This window comes from Physeter macrocephalus, chromosome 5 (genome assembly GCF_002837175.3).
Source record: "Physeter macrocephalus isolate SW-GA chromosome 5, ASM283717v5, whole genome shotgun sequence".
Lineage (NCBI taxonomy): Eukaryota > Metazoa > Chordata > Mammalia > Artiodactyla > Physeteridae > Physeter > Physeter macrocephalus.
The window spans coordinates 57,026,803-57,043,470 of NC_041218.1; the positions used below are offsets into that span (position 1 = coordinate 57,026,803).

The following is a 16,668-nucleotide window of genomic DNA, read 5'->3' on the forward strand; positions in this document are numbered from 1 at the left end:
ATCTCCTTCAATGCTTATTTAATAAAATGCTGTTTCCAAAATCCTTTGTCATTGCAACATTGCTATAAAGCCTCAGTGGTTCCTGAGAAGAAGTACCTTCTGGCCTGAAAGCTACCAGAAAAGGCTCTCCTTTTATTTGAAAGTTATTTCTCCTGTTATGCTATCAAATATTCTTCTTCCTTCCCCTTTCTCCAGCAATGGTCGCTGTGGTTAAAACTCTCCAGTGGCTTTATAATAGAAATTTTCAATGCTCAATTGTTGACTCCTTATCAGATATGTAGGTTATTCTATCTTAGCAGTAAATTTTTGGAAAATGTTATAGGAAAGTGATAGAAACAAACCCACTTGCAGGCAAGGCTCTATTTAAGGGATACTCAAGCATATAGAATTACTGTAAAATTCAAGAAATCAAGTATAAAGTGCTAATATCAGGGGAAACTGGATAAAGATTATATGGGAACTATCTGTATTATCTCTGCAGATTTTTCATACATTTAAAATTATTCCAAAACAAAAAGTTTATTAAAAAAAAAAAGTTCAGGGAATCAGAACCAAAGTCACAGGTAATTTATCTTCTCTCTAACAGCTTTACCAGATCAAGGTCTCTTTTCCTCCTTTGCACTTTTACTTACGTATCTCACATACACAGGATCCTTTACAGCTGCTAAGAGATTGGAGCTGTCATCTTACTCCTGAGGAGAAAGGCCAGCTTGGTGGCTGCTGGTTTGAAGTTCCCTGTTCAAATGCCAATGTAGATAGAGACATGATTGCTCTGAGAGCTTAGCCAGGTCACTTCCCTCTCTGTGATTTCCTTTTGTCTTATGCCTAAAGGGACAGATAATTCTTACCTCCCACCTCTACCAGAAAAGGAAAGAAAGTTAAAATGTTAATCTGAACATATTTTTTTTAAGTAAAAACACTTTTAAGTGCCAGTTTCATACACAATACAGAATATTAATATCTACTGGTTTTGTCAGCCTTAAATAGTAAGCACCTCAGGGCAGATCCTGCTTGTTGAATCACAATAGATACTCTTGAGTCCTTTCACAAATAATGATTCCAATCCTTAACTCTAAGGTTTTAATCCTGAAATTTAGGATTCCTATATAGTAGTTTCTGTAGTATATCAGTATTAACAATGCACCCATTCTCATTTCCTAAATATTTGTTTTACTTCTAATAGAGCATAAAGATCTCAAAACTCTAGTTTTCTAACACTGCTTACATCCTGAGAAAGGACTTGTGCCCAGAATCATATAATAACACATAGATACCTACTCAAGGAACCACTTGGACTCTCCCATTTGGCTGCCATTTCACTCCTGCCTCTCTCTGCGTTTAACCTTTTGTCTCCTTCAGAGCAGTTAGCAGAAGCCACAGTATGAGGAATGGGGGTTCTTAGAAGCCACTGAGATCAAAAGGGTCCACCCTGCATGAACAGCATTTCTCTCTTCCTGGGCAGTTTCTGCTACTGCTGGGGAAGGGCGACGGGGGAGATTTTTCTATTAATTCCAAGCTGACATCTTCAGAGTAGGAATTTAAAAGTTTCACAACTAGAAGAAACGTATAACTTAATGGTTACAGATGATGTACACAGCCTTCTGTGTTAAGAAGAGAGGCAAAGCCTAAAGATTCTTACCCCAAGTGGAGTACCACGTAAACTGTGTATGAGGAAATCCGTTGAACAAATGTTAGCTGCCTACCCTCCTCTACCTTCTGACTGCAGATTTGCTTTTCTTTGGAAATGATAGACCTTTTCTCTCCTACAAATCCAGACAAAATATCATTGAGCCTCAAGAACTGAGAAATCCCCACTGTCACCTCCTAGAGTCCATCCCAATACTTTGCAACTCCAAGGGACAAGTCACTCCTGCTTTCCAGAAAATACCTCAGGGCAGGGGGCGCAAAGAGCAGAGAGGGCCTCCACCTTAGATGCAAGAGAAGTCTCCGCCCACCCCTCAGTCACCTTGCTGGCTCTGCAACCTTTCCAAAAACATAGTGAGAATTATCAGTATATGGAGGGACCTGAATACAATCAGATTTTAGAGATCTGACAAAGTTCAAATATATGAAAATTTAGAGCTACACTGCCTAATGCGGTAACCAGCAGCCACATATGGCTATTTAAATTTAAATTACTTTAAATTAAATAAAATTGAAAATTCTGTTCCCGAGTCACACTAGCCACTAGTGGCTATTGCATTGGACAGCCCAAATATCAAGCATTTCCATCACTGCAGAAAGTTATATTGGGCAGCACTGATATAGATGGTACAGAGAAGTACATTTGGACTCTGAAAACCCTGGTATCTCATCTTTAATTCCTTTGAGTAAACATGCACTGAGTATTTATTTCATGCAAGACATTGGCAAAAAAGTGCAATGAAGCGTACAAAGATGAATATGATGGTAACTGGGCATTTGGGAGCTTACAGTTGAGGTTTAGAAATATACATATAAATAACTACCTATATTATAAGACAGAAATATGTACTATAACAGAAGAACAAGCAAATTACTGTGCTTAGACAAGTAGAGAAGGATAAAACCATTTCACACTGATCTTCGGCAGTCCCAGGATTCCAAGATAACAAGCACTGCCCTGATTGAGAAATTGCACATTTCCATGCTGTCAGCTCCATGTAAACAACATTCGAATGCATTCCATCAAAACTGATTTGAAAACTTGTCCAAAATAAAATTTTCTTTGTTGAGAAGATGTAAGAAACATAAGAGGTACCACATGCTAATGGAAAGAACATAGGATTCAAAGTGAGAAGAGCTGTTTGAGAGCTAGCCCTATTTTTACAAGCTGTGTGACCTTGGGTAAGCCACTAACTTCTCTGAGCCTGAAGATCTTCATTTTCAAAGTGGGGGAAACAATTCCTACTCCATCTGTCCCATAAGCTACTACTGTAAGAATAACCATGATAATGAAAGCACCTCAGAAACAGTAGAATGTTGTATTATTATTATCATTGAAAAGTGACATGAAATTTTGGAGGACATATAAATCCATTGCTGGCAAGTAACTTTGAACTGCATGTGGAGGATTCAAATTCTGCACAAGGAATGATACCAAATTCTCAATCTGTAAATCTTTATCTAGATTTAAAAGCAAAAATACATACTCCCCGTCATCACACCTATCTCTTCTACTGGGGTCATGGCCATGGAAAATTCACTGCATCTTAATCCCAGAGGACAATTTGCCTCATGCCAGCACGAAGGAGGCCATGGCATTGATGGTGAACTTACCTTGAATGATGAATCAAAATTTTCCTGACTAGGACAAATCAATAAATGAATGGGAGAGGTTTGTTTGTTATAGAGAATAGAATGGATCAGTGGCATCATTGCTACAATGTACAAATGGAAGGAAATGAAGTCTTGGAACAATTGCTAGATATGTGTTCTGTTGATTTCTTGAGGAATTTTAATAAGAATTTCACACTTTGTAACCACAAGCCTTTGAGTCTGTTGGTGAAAATGCTAAATGCTTCTGTAAACGTAAAATGACACCACTTTTACTTTCCTGCAACTCCTGGCAATAGCATGGGATGATTTCTTTTTCAGCAGTGTGTGACTACATTGGGTTTTTTTCCAGATGTGTAGGGAATGGTTTCAATTACCTGGTGCCATGCCTTAATTTTTTAGCACCCTCTCGAACCTGTTGGGTTTGGCAACTCCAGTAAAAGGGTGGAACCATGGAGGGGGCCTTCCAGCCATCCAAGCTATGGTTTCACCATGCTCACCATGTAGCTGGCACAGACTCACGTACAATAGAATAGAAGTGCTTATACTGGGATGCAAGGCCCTGAATAGCATAAATTTTCAACAAGGAGGCCTAAGGTTAAAATAATAAACTTCAAATGATGTATGCCACATGTGACATTTTGGCTCCAGACGTAACAACCCAAACCAAGGTCTTTTGCTTGACAATTCCAAAACAATATTACTCCCCTAGGTTTCTGATTTTGATTTTGCCTCAATTGCTCACAGATTACAGTTTGGCAAACTTGGAGACAACATAGTACTGTTTAAAATGCATATGCCGGGAAGCCTGCAAGATGATCTGCACTAAATCATCCCTGAATTCTTCGTTCCTGTGGTCACTTAACCATTTCCACAAATATGGCATGGACTTTTTCTTCTGGAGGAAAATTTGAAATAATCGCTCTAAGTAAGTAGTACAGTGAACTCTCCCCCTCCCCAAATAAAACTATAGACATTTGTTCTAATATAATTGGCCATTTATCCCGGATCTCAGCAATTTACAGCTCAACTGTCTGAAACTGAAATCACAACATTTTAATAGCAAATTATAGACTTATCAGTCACAGAAAAGTCCGGAAGTGGGCTCCAAAAAGGCCAAACTTTGGTATGCATTTCATAACCTAGTTGAAATCCAATAGTCTTTGCATTTCTTCATTTTGAAGTTATATTTTTAAATATTTTGAAGATTTTGAAGCACATATTTTATCTTGAAATGCTTCAGCCTTAATGTCCTTAAGTTCAGGAGTATAAAACAATCATGGAAATAACCATTATTTAGTTTTCTCTTCTATCACCTTATCTTTCTGAGGAAGGTAAGTTATTGATAACCTTCCCTTGTTACATTATAATAAGGCTAGTATGAGACCCAAGATCACAAAAGCGATTAGTAATGAAAACAATGGTGAGTATTTAGGGACTTGAAGGTGAACTTATCTGAAAATATAGTGATGGATTTTTCCATACTTTAGTTGAACTACATAAGCATAGGTAAATTTGTAATAAAAGTACTATATACTACAATAGTAAAATATTAAAAGAGCAATGAGAAACTCAACCAGACTGTTTCTAAATCACAGAGTAAATGCATGTTAGGTGGCTAAATGTGGGGTTTTTTTTCTTTAAACCTCTTTAGAAAAACTACTTAAAGGCAAAATAATATATCAGTGGGGCACAGGCAGAAGTGGAAAAATGCAAATCAAACATAATCCAAGTATATACAGATAAAAGCTAAAGGAAGCAATGCACTCTGGGAGAAAAGCCAAAGGGAGTCAAATGACCATAAAATTTCAGAGCTGGGGAAACCTGGGAGCTTACCTATTCTACCCCAGTATTTTACAAATGAGGAAAGTAAGGCTCAGAAAAGGAATTAGCCTAAATTGAGGACAGGGATAGAATCACAGTTAAGTCCTCTCCTCCTATTCAACCAGTGCTCATTCTACTAGACACTAGTCTTTAGTCCCATTTCTGGCCAGGACACTTAATTGTCCGTGGGTGACAATGGACAAATCACAAAATCCTTCCATACTTCTGATTTCTCCTCTGTAAAAGCAGGATAATATCAACTACTCCATCGTCTTCATTAGATGATTGTACAATATTATCATATAGACAATTAGCATAATAAAGTTACATGCTCAAAAGAATGAAAAGACAAACATCAAAGTAGTTTGTTTTTTAAAGATTATTTGAAGTTACAAATGGACAGGAAATTCTCAAAGTTCAAGGCCCTAAAGAAGGCTACAGTCAGTATATCCACCGACCAATCATAAAACAAAGATGTTTTATCTTATTTCAAATGCTTTTCCAAAGTTATCCAAGTCAAAATGATCATGGAGGAGAAAAAATCATGGCATCTGAATTAATAGGCATTAGACACTTGAAACATGGAACTGCAATAAATGAGCAAATTTAAATTTAGGAATTTTCCTTTTGTGTTCTCCTCATTATTAATGATACAGGTAATACTATTTGCAAGCAAAGATAAACATTCTACACTGATGCCAGCAAACATTCTTTGTAGCAAAAACTTACTAATGAACATCTCACCAGTGGGTCCCTACTACCTACCAAGAAGAAAAACAAACTAATTATTTTTCTTGAATTTTTTTCAATTTTTATGTTATCTCGTATATTAAGCAAAAAGATGACTGAAAGCCTCTGGGCCCTTTAAATCATATTTTATTGCATTTCCCTTCACCTAGTCATATTATGGGAAGAAAGAGCCCGTTCTTGTTGATACTTCTTTATGAAAGATACCAACATGTGATTACTTCTCACCCAAATTATATGAAGAAATTGGCATAGAAATATATTATTACCTTATTTCATTATAATTAATGTGCTTATGATGACTAAAGAAAATAAGGGTTCTTGTATGACCCTGTGTCTTGAAGGTTCTTTGCTCATAGGAAAACCCTGTCCTTTTCTAATATATTCAAGTCTTTCTAGCTTAAGAGCATGGAAATAAGCACAGATTCCAATTACAAGAAATATAACCAATATAAACAACCAATAAGTTGTTTTATTTTTCATTTTTAAAAATTTATTTATTTATTTTATTTATTTTTGGCTGTGTTGGGTCTTCGTTGCTGTGCACGGGCTTTCTCTAGTTGCAGCGAGTGGGGGCTACTTTTCATTGCGGTGCGCAAGCTTCTTGTTGCGGTGGCTTCTCTTGTGGAGCACAGGCTCTAGGCACGCAGGCTTCAATAGCTGTGGCACATGGGCTCAGTAGGTGTGGCTCATGAGCTCTAGAGCACAGGCTCAGTCGTTGTGGTGCGCGGGTTTAGTTGCTCCGCGGCATGTGGGATCTTCCTGGACCAGGACTCGAACCCGTGTCCCCTGCATTGGCAGATGGATTCTTAACCACTGTGCCATCAGGGGAGTCCCAATAAGTTGTTTTAAATAAAGGTTTATTAGAAAAAAGTTCAGGGACTTTCCTGGTGGTCCAGTGGTTAAGACTCCATGCTCCCAATGCAGGGGGCCCAGGTTCAATCCCTGGTCAGGGAACTAGATCCCAAATGTCATGACTAAAAGATCCCACACGTTGCGACGAAGATGCTGCGTGCCGCAACTAAGACCTGGAGCAGCCAAATAAATAAATATTAAAAAAAAAAAGAAAGAAAAGAGTTCAGAAATGAACCCATCACATAGGCCACCATGCTATCATCTGTATGATCTGGAATCTTAAATATATCAAGCACACAGCTACACGTACTCCTTCAGTTACTGATGAGTTAATTTTGTTCTGTTCACTGATGATAGACCGATTCTCTGATCCATACCACCATCTGTCCTGCTCAGACCCTTAGTCATAAGAGAAACCTGGCAAGAGCGTATGGTGTAAAAGCAAATCCCTCACCACTACAGTACTGAGGTGGGATTCTTCAAGGCAGAGACCCTATGGTAAAGTAATGAGGACTAAAAATGGAAAAGGACTTCCACTTCTGGCCACAACAGAGAAACTTTTCCTCTTAAAATTATTAAACTTGACAAGACATATGAAATAATTGTTTTCAGATGTTGGACAACAAGCAAAATCTGATCCCTGAAAGAAGGGAAATGAACAAGGTGAGCCTGGAAGTACTTTACAGATCTCAGTGTGGGGTGGGAGGAAACAGATCAGAATTCAGGGCCACTGAGGCAGCTGGAATTCATGGGGCACGGTACTAGAGAGAAAGGGGCTGTGTAATTTGTTTGTACAAATACACAATTCCAAGTTGAGAAAAGTGCTATAAAAGGATAATAGGTGTTCCAGAATTCTGCACAGGGTCCCCCTTGAGACTTTGGCTGAATACTAGGCAACAGATGCACAGAACAAGACTCCACAAAGCCAGGGAAAGAACAACTATAGGGAGCTATGGGCCAAACAACTACCACAGTTTCCCCAAGATTTGGAAATGTCCAAGTTTCAATCTGCCAAAGTAGAGAGACCTCACTAAACACTCTGAGCATTTGACAGATCCTAGAAACACCACGCCTTAGGAAGAAGACTACTCTAGTCCTGGTAAAGGCACTCTATATCTGCCCTAGCAAAGCTGAAAATCAAAGTTGAAAAATCTCAAAAGATCAAACTAATGGCTGTTTTGCCAACCATACCATGTAAACCCCTTAGTAATACAAGGTGTTAACTATGCTGCTTGTCATTAAATCATGGCCAGTGTGTGTTTATGCTGCATTAGATCAGACAATCTTACTCCAGATCTACAGACAAAATCCTAAGTGATTAAGAAGTGAACTAGATGGAAACTATATGTGGACTCTGTTCTTTCTTACCTGGTATTTTTCAGTACCAAGGCAGAAGCCATGGTTTACAAATTCAGCAGTCTTACAAGGAGATCCCTTGAAACTTATCCCTTGAAACTTATCTCAGTATTTTCAAAAATCCCACAAACACTCATCAATGGCATCAAACTCCTTCCTCCTAAAAATACTCACACTCACATTTACAAGTGTTTGTTGGTGTCAGGCAATGTGCTGAGCTCATTACATGCATCATCTCATCTTCACAATGCTATGAGATGGGATTAATATTACTCTTATTTGCAGATGAGAAAATAGAGGCTTGGAGTGGTTTGGTATAATGTACTAAATGTGACAGGTGGTAACGGATAGAGGAGGGTCTCTAACCCACAGCTGTAGGATTCCAAAGCCAGGTACTTAAACACTCAACTGATTCCCTATGTTGAGAGTGAACATATGGATTCTACTCTCAGAATTCCCACACAAAAATTTCCACAAGAACATAGCAATCAGGTAAGTAAATAAAAGCCAGACTTTCCCTTATGCCTCATGCCTGATTTCTTTCTATCCCAGGCAGCTAGGGCAAACTAAATTGTATGACTTTTTGTTTTGATCTGGGCATGGGTTAAGGGGTGTGGTAGCATTTTTAAATTTTAAATTATGGGCTCTGAATAACTTTTTCTCTGTTGTGGTATTTTTATCAAAAACGGCAATTTCCAAAGGAGGCCAAATTTCTTGATATAGTCTACTCTAAACTCTCGTCTATAATTTTCACTCTAAACATAACTTTCCCTATTGGTTCAGCTAATCATTTAAAGATGCTGTAGACATTCTTAAATATTTAGACTTTCATGAAAGACCTGGCTCCTACAAAACCTCACAGAATAAACCTAGACAAGTCAGTGAATCTTCCTGGGTCACAGTTTCCCTGTCTACAAAGTAAGGATATTGAAATACATTGGCATTTGCCAAATTACATATCACAGAATACCTGTCCTAAGAGATGCTCCTCCCTCAGACCAGGTCAAATAAATAGGAGAAAAACTACAAACAGTTGCTCCCATGTAGAGACTCATGACCCATTAGCAATGGATACTCTGCTTGCAAAGTAAAGCCTCAGGAAAGTTCGGCAGTAAAGAAATCTGTTTAACTGTGTTTAATTTTGAATTTCCCACACCTATTTGACTCTAAAACCATTCCCTGAAAAAATGTCTACAAACATCCCATGGAAGTAATATCCATTTATTTACTCAAAAAACTATTTATTGAGCATCTACTATATGCCAGACAGTACACTGGGTACTGGGGATACAAAAATAAACATCGTCCCTGTTTCCCTCAGAGTCTAGAGTTTAGTTGAGAAGATAGACAATAAATAAGCAAGAAGTAAACAAACATATGATTTATATTAAGAAAAGTACTATGAAGGAAATAGTTTTTTAAATATAAAATAATGACAAGTTGGGCGTTTTTAGATGGGATAGTGAGAAAAAGCCACTTTGGCCTCTCTAATATCATTAAATATTATTAGTATCATTTAAGATGATATTTGAAGGATGAGAATGAGACTGCATGTGAAGAGCAGAGGAAGACATTCCAGGCAAAATATGAGCATCTGTGAAAACCCCAGGGCGTGAAAATGCTTAACGAGTTCAGAGAATTGAAAGGCCAGTGAGGCGGAAGAGGAGGAGTGACTTCAGGAGGGACTGGAGAGACTGGTAGGGGCCAGGTCATGCAGGGCTTCTGGGCCACAGAAAAGAGCTTGGGTTTCATTCTAAGCACAATGGGAAGAAGTTTAAACTAGGAAGTCACCTGACAACATTTAGTTTTTTTTTAAAGGTCACTCTAGCTATCTGTGAAGAACAGTTTTAAAAGCCAGGAGAATGCTTAGGAAGAATTAAAGGAAGCTGTATTAGTTTTCAATCACTGCTATAATAAATTATCACAAACTTAGCGGGTGAAACAAAACAAATTTACTATCCTACAGTTCTGTAGGCCTGATGTCTGACATGTGTCTCATTGAGCTAAAATCAGCAGGACTGCATTCTTTTCTGGAGGCTCTAGGGGAGAAACAATTTCTTGCTCATTCAGGTTGTTGGCAGAATTCAGTTCCCTATGGTTGTAGGGCTGAGTTCCCTGTTTTTCTTGCCCCTGTAAGCTCAGACCATTCTCAGCTTCTAGAAGATACCCACATTCCTTGGTTTGTGGCCTCCTTCCTCTGTCTTCAAAGTCAGCAATAGTGGGTTGAGTCTTTCTCATTTTTCAAATCTCTCCTCCATTTTCTTCCATTCCATCTCTCTGACTCAGCCAAGAAATATTCTTTGCTTTTAAGGACACATGTGATTAGGTTGGGCCCACCCAGATAATCCAGGATAGTCTAGACATATGAAGATCTGTACCCTTAATTATACTGGCAAAGTCCCTTTTGCTCTGTATGGTAACATATTCACAGATTCTGGGAATTAAAACATGCACATCTTTGGGGAGATAGGAGGAGAAGCATTATACTGCCTACCACAAACTGCTCTCACTTGGTAGCAGTTTCAAGTGAGAAATAAGGCAAATTAGACCAGTGTGGTGGCAATGGAAAAAGGTAGACAGATTTAAGGCATATTTTAGAGACAGAATTAATAGACCTGGTGGTGATTTGTTATTTAGGTGGAGGTACAAGAGGAGGGAATCAAGGCTGACTCCTAAATTTCTGATCTTCCAGGCTTATCAGCTGAGTGCCAGGGGATCTTTCAAAAAATAAAGAAGGTTGGGAGTAAAACCAATTTTAGAGGAAAATTCAATAGTTCTTTTTTCTGCATAATACTGGAGAAACAATAACCAGATCACCTCTGAGATGTCTTAATGTTTTAAGTAGGACCTAAAATTATCTCTTCTATTCAGGGGTCATGGTGCCTGAGTTTTTATAACTATGTGTCATTCCTACTACCTTGAGAAATACATATTCAAGAGTGACTTGTTTGTGACTCATCACATTCTTTGGAGTGGAGGAAACCTTGGTATGCTAGTTATCTATTACTGTGTAAAAAATTGGCCCAAAATTTAGCAGCTTAAAACAACATAGTTTCTGTGGGTCAGAAATCCAGACATAGGTTAGCTAGGTCCTCTGCTTCATGATCTCTCATGTGGCTGTAACCAAGACGTTGGTTAGGGCTGGGGTCTCAACTGAAGGTTCAGTGGGGGAAGGATTCAATTTCAAGCTCATTTACATGGTTATTGGCAGAAATAAATGTTCCTGTACTGAGGGCCTCAATTACTCACTGACTGTTGACCAGAGGCAACCCTCAGCTCCTTGCGCTGTGGGCCTCTTCACCACTGCAATTTATTTCATCAAATCTGGCAAGAGAGAGAAAGTCTCCCAGGAAGTCGCAATCTTTTATAGCTTAATTACAGAAACAACATCCCCTCAACATTGCCATATTCTATTATTTAGAAGCAAGTTACTTAAGGGGAGGGAAATTCATAAGGCCATGAATACCTGGAGGCAGGGATCACTGGGGTCCATCATAGAGACCACAGACCACACTTGGGAACTGAAGAAACCAAAGAAGAAAAAAAGGAAAAGTTAAAAAAGGCGACCTTCATCTTCTCAATTCTTTTAGGACAGCAGTCCTAAACAGTATCCCTCAGCCAGTAGATTGCTCCCAGGAGAGGTGATTAGGAAACTAGTTATGAGGTAGAAAAGGGCAACCCAAGAAGGATTGCAAGTCAGTTTGGCAATAACTTCTAAAGATTATGGCAGGGAAAAAAAGGATTAAGACAAGTTATTTTAAAATATTTTTAATTCAAAATTAATTTACTGAAAATCAAGACTCTTAGCAGAATTAGAACAAAAATATAAGAAGAAAAGAACAACATATTTTGGAAAACATACTAGTCAGTTCTCAGCAATAACAGGGAAAAATATAATAAGCAATTTCTAACAGGTATTCCTAAAAATAGAATGCTTCCAAATTCTGCATCTTGTATGTTATCCTCCACACTGATTCTTTTAAGTAGAAATAAGGGTAAGGACAACTTTCCTGGTCTTCTCAAGAAGCATCTGTGACTATGATCATAGTCTTCCTTTTTTCCTTTCTCTTTCCATTTCTTTAACTTTAGGCTTATTTGAGTGCTGCTTTATTGCACTAAAAGCCTTTAGAATTTCAATTTTGAAAAATAAATATAAGTACACAAATCTAATAATAATATACCAATATTGGTTCATTAGTTACAACAAATGTATCATACTAATGTAAGATGCTAATAATCACGCAAACTGGGTGTGGGATATATGGAAACTTTGTTTAGTATCTTCATAATTTTTCTGTAAATATAAAATTGTTTTTAAAATAATGTTTATATTAAAAAAACACAAATCCCAAAATACATTTTGGGATTGAAAAATGAAATGGAAATTTTTAAAAAGTAGACAAAACAGAATGACTCTCTGATTTTGTTTCCTTATATTGGCAAAGACTCTTCATTGCTTTGAAATAGGTACCCAGGCTGGGACTTGATAGCACAGAGAATTCTGCTCTGGGACTTCACCTGCAGCGGGACCCTCAGTGGACAGAGTACAGACTAAGCTTCAAATATTTGAAAACACACCCCCTGTTAAAAAAAAAATCAATTTAATTCCTCATTCCCTAAGCCAGCAATCTGGAATAATACCCTAGGGAAACCTTCCTAGAAAAATACACAAGGGATGGTAAAAACTATATGCACAGAGCTGTTGCTCCCTGTGTTATTTACAGCATTGGAAAAATTAGAATCAACTAAGTGTTCAGCAATAGAAGCATGATTAATTGTCTTATGGACAATCTACATACTGAAATATTACATAGCCATTAAATGATGATTATGAAAATTATGTTACCTGAGGGAAAGAGTTTACAATATACTTATTACATAAGATGGATTTTTTAAAATCAAAACACAAAAATGTAGGTAGTATTGAGATAGGCTGGGCCCTGGGACCTGGGACCATTTGCTGCAGTTCTTGCACCTGGAAATCTCCTCAAGCAACAGAATACAAAGAAACAACAAGGGACTAAAAATAACTGCATGCACAGTTGGGGCAAATTATGAACAATAAGATATAAAAAGGCCAAAAACAAACTGCCACTTCTGAGGTGCTGGGAGCAAAAGCAGGGTACTGTGCATGATCCCTGCACACAGCACCACCAAAGGGGTGGGCAGACCACCTAAGCCACCCCTCCACCCTGACCCATGGATCTGCCCCTACCCTCACCCCATTTAAAGAACCAGCTTGCCCCTACCTCAGGGAGCAAGCAAGAGAATCTGCTTCTTGTTTTCATTCCCTCGTGCTACAGCACAAGCCCTAATAAAGCCTTGCCTGAATTCTTCGGCTAGCCTCTTATCAATTTCTATTGATTAAAGAGTACAAGAATCTGGGTTGGTATCAGTATGTAAATGTAACTTTTATTTATCACCACCCAAAGGGTCCAGATTATTAATCTTATAAATAAATTCCCCTTCTTTAGGATGTCTCTCATTTACAAATATCTATTACACACCAGGCTGTGTTATTTTCTCCACATACCATATTTTGAAAGCAGACTCCTGACACAGAATTATAGTAAATGCTTTGAATAACAGACAGCCAACCTGACCCACATCAGATATGTGAGTCATCTGGCAGGCAAACTGGCTGGTGAGGCAAGCAGGTCCTCCTCCCCCAGAGCAACATGTGCTTCTTTTCCCGAGTCATGCTGTGGGTCTAAGGGGACAGTCTTTATTCAATCATACATACAGCAAACATTTACTGAATATCTACCAGGTGCCAGATACTCTGCAAAATGCTGGTGATCCAATGGTAAGCAAAATGGACATGACTCTTGCCTCTATGGAATTTACAGTCTAGTGTGAAACATAAATAATCCCACCAATATGTATAGTAGAAAATTGTGTTCCTACTATGAAAGAAAATACAGAGGACTATGAAAGAATATTATTAGAGGACTTAATTTATAGGGAGAACTATTTTTGCTCAAGGATATAGCACATATTAAGCACTATCTTTGTAGGCTTTTTGTTAACATGAAAATATTGGGGACAATGTGAGCCTTAAATGTCCATTCATCTCATTCACAATGATTTACAATAAAATCTTGCTGTAAATTTTCCAAGTATAGAACCATGCACTTTCCTAACATCTCAGCTTTCCTGTAAGTCCACTAAATGCTCCAAATTCTCATCAGAAACATTCTCATCTCACTTTTTCAAGAGCTGACCTCACATTTAATCTTGAAAAAGATTTCACTGCCCACTACAGGCCTAAATTTTTTTCTTTTCTTTACTCTAAACACACATACACACACACACACACACAAACACAAATTAAGAAAAGGAGAAAGGTATAACAACTGCAAAAAATGCTAGGTGTGCAGAACATTTATAGCTGGTCGACCTGGCATCTATACTCCCCCTTTATGTGGAATGACCCTAAAATTCATTTGGGGATCGATCCCTTCCCCACTCTCAGCCTGGAGTGCTGAATGGGACAGTCTTCCCAGCTCCATGACTGAAATATACAACTCGACCCAAAGTCAACCTGGCTATTGTTCATGGCCAAGTATGTGACATAAGCCAGTCTAGTAGAAGCACATCTCAGGCCTTATACTAAGAAGAGTGGGATAAAGACTCTTGCTCTATTGCACTGGTTTTGAAGCTAGAAGGGATTTACCCAGGAACTTCTGACATCCCTCTTGTAATTACAAAGAGAGGGCCGATCTGAGAATAGACTGAACAAATAAAAAACTACCCTGAGAAATGGAGAAAGGAGAAATAGCCCCTGATAACACTTTGAGCCCCAGACTCTAGGCCAGTTTTCCCTCGCACACCCCATATCTGGTCCGTGGCAAATATTCTCAGTATTCTTTGCCCAACATACAATGGAAAGAGAGGTCAACCAACACAGCCACCTCTCCTTTATTCCTGCAATTAGAGCACCTGAAGGCTAGTCTCTGCCTTTTAGATTTTCCATGTAATCACCCTACACTAGTCCACTATGTTCCCTTAACCACAGGGGACACATATCAAGTTCTCCATGCCATCTGTTAACTCTCCTCTCTCCTGATCTGAGATGAGGAAGAAAGCACACTCCCAACCTGCCTCCTTGGAGATGGGACTCACCACAATGCTCTCCAAAGAAACCCTGAAACAATTTCTACTCTCTCAACTTTTTCATGATCTTTATGGGGGTGAGAGATTTAAGAATCATGTAACCTGTTCTCATTTTACTCCTTTGGAAATCCTGCATAGGAATCACCTCCTCCTTTAGAGCACAGCATTAATTATATCTTTGGATCTTGGCTGAAACATCCATTTTAATATTGTTACATGTGAACATTACCCATCCATCACATATTTTGCAAGGGAAAAAAGTTGAAAACTGCTTCAATGTTTTCACATTTCCTGCAGTGCCCAAAATGAGAAGACTGACCCAGAGATAATCATCAACAAGAACCAAGCTCATAAAAAATGAAATGAAATGAAATAAAATAAAATAAACCAAGCTCATATTTTCAGTATTCAGGGAACATCGAAGGGATTAGAGGAAAGCAATCAAGATGATTAAAGAGTATAAAAATTAAGGATAAAGGAATTATGGTCTCCTGAAGGTAAATACCTAACTGTAATACTCACATAGAAGAATGTCTACACTCCAGAGGAGTGTGTCAGGCTAGTTCATCTAAACCCATAACAACTTTAACTTGGCTATAACAGAACATATGAACCTAAATCCTGGCAGAAAGAGTAATTAAATATTTTAATGTGTTACCAATGGAGGCCATAGGTCCTTCTTTGAAGTTATTTTTTAAAATAAAAAATCCTCTCTTTAAAATAGCTTAGCAGGAGGGCAGACAGCAGAAGCAAGAAGAACTACAATCCTGCAGCCTGTGGAACAAAAACCACATTCACAGAAAGATAGACAAGATGAAAAGGCAGAGGGCTATGTGCCAGATGAAGGAACAGGTTAACAGCCCAGAAAAACAACTAAATGAAGTAGAGATAGGAAACCTTCCAGAATAAGAATCCAGAATAATGATAGTGAAGATCATCCAGAACCTTGGAAAAAGAACGGAGGCAAAGATTGAAAAGGTGCAAGAAATGTTTAACAAAGACCTAGAAGAATTAAAGAACAAACAGACAGAGATGAACAATACAATAACTGAAATGAAAAATACACTAGAAGGAATCAATAGCAGATAACTGACGCAGAAGAACAGATAAGTGACCTGGAAGACAGAATGGTGGAATTCACTGCTGCAGAACAGAATAAAGAAAAAAGAATGAAAAGAAATGAAGACAGCCTAAGAGACCACTGAGACAACATTAAACGCAACAACATTCGCATTATAGGGGCCCCAGAAGGAGAAGAGAGAGAGAAAGGAGCCGAGAAAATATTTGAAGGGATTATAGTCGAAAATTTCCCTAACATGGGAAAGGAAATAGCCACCCAAGTTCAGGAAGCGCAGAGAGTCCCGTACAGGATAAACCCAAGGAGAAAAATGCCGAGACACATAGTAATCAAGTTGGCAAAAATTAAAGACAAAGAAAAATTACTGAAAGCAGCAAGGGAAAAATGACAAGTAACATACAAGGGAACTCCCATAAGGTTAACAGCTGATTTCTCAG

General features: G+C 38.3%; 1 protein-coding gene across 20 annotated transcripts in view; it reads right to left on the reverse strand.

The window, feature by feature from the left end:
• The window catches only part of MTERF1 (mitochondrial transcription termination factor 1), a 571,641-nt gene that overhangs the window by 485,555 nt on the left and 69,418 nt on the right, over positions 1–16,668 (reverse strand). For 17 of the 20 annotated variants that reach the window (XR_008617408.1, XR_003679875.2, XR_003679882.2 and 14 more), the window contains one exon: positions 11,504–11,558. The exons of 2 other annotated variants lie outside the window; for them this stretch is intronic. The gene's annotated coding sequence lies outside the window, so the exon portion shown is untranslated. Of the gene's footprint in view, positions 1–6,348; positions 6,855–11,503; positions 11,559–16,668 lie in introns of those variants that run through there. One more of the 20 variants, XR_003679884.2, reaches the window with a different exon arrangement.